The following is a 1253-nucleotide window of genomic DNA, read 5'->3' on the forward strand; positions in this document are numbered from 1 at the left end:
TATCCCGTTCGTAGCAACAATTTATATCATGGCGTTTAAGCAAGATTTTAGCAATTGTATTCAATTTTTCTAACACGACACTCATGACTTTACCCTTTCTTGATTCTCTATAATTCATATATAATTCTATAAGCTCCATACAGGTTGTGGGTTCTTCCATAACAACAGTTTTTAATTTTTTGGTTTTTCAAATTTTTATGGATTTTCGGGTATATAAGAAAAATAAAACAAGACAAAAACAAACTAGACAAAAGTAAACTAAGCAAAATAATACTAGACAGAAATAAACTAAGAACAAACAAACTAGACAAAAGTAAACTAAGCAAAACAAAATAAAATAAAAATAGAGAGAGAGGTAGAGTGTACTCCCCAGGTGAACTTATGAGTAGAGTTATGCTCCCCGGCAACGGCGCCAGAAAATAGTCTTGATAACCCACAAGTATAGGGTATCGCAACAGTCTTCAAGGGAAGTAAAACCCAAATTTATTGATTCGACACAAGGGGAGACAAAGAATACTTATAAGCCTTAACAACCGAGTTGTCAATTCAGCCGCACTGGAAAAGCACTAGTAACATGGGTGATGTGAAAGAAGCAAGAATATGAGAGCAATAGTAATAGTAATACAACGAGCAGAATAAGTAACACGCAGGCAATGGCACCGTAAAATAGTTGATACTACTTCTAATGGCATATAGGACCGAGTGAGTATTTGATGATGAAAGATGGACCGGGGTTTCCAGCTATCTACACTAGTGGTAACTCTCCAATAACAAGTGTTGGGTGAACAAATTACAGTTGGGCAATTGATAGGATTGAAATAGCATTAAGACAGAACATCCAGTCTATTAATTATACGTAAGCATGTTTTCCATATATAGTCATACGTGCTCGCAATGAGAAACTTGCATAACATCTTTTGTCCTACCAACTGGTGAGCAGCCGGGCCTCAAGGGAATCTATCGGTAATTAAGGTACTCCTTTTAATAGAGCACCGGAGCAAAACATTAACACTTGGTGAAAACATGTGATCCTCATATCTAAGCCATCCCTCCGAGTTATCCCAGATTCTTGTCACTGCGGGGCCTCGGGTTCGGACATAGACATGTGCAAATAACTTGTAGATACAATCTAAGCAATAATTATAGAGCTTAAATCTAAGATCATGCCACTCGTGCACTAGTGACAAGCATTAAACACAACAAGATTGCAGCAACAATAACTTCACAAACTTATATAGATAGACTGATCATAA

This window comes from Lolium rigidum, chromosome 5 (genome assembly GCF_022539505.1).
Source record: "Lolium rigidum isolate FL_2022 chromosome 5, APGP_CSIRO_Lrig_0.1, whole genome shotgun sequence".
In the NCBI taxonomy this organism is placed as follows: domain Eukaryota; kingdom Viridiplantae; phylum Streptophyta; class Magnoliopsida; order Poales; family Poaceae; genus Lolium; species Lolium rigidum.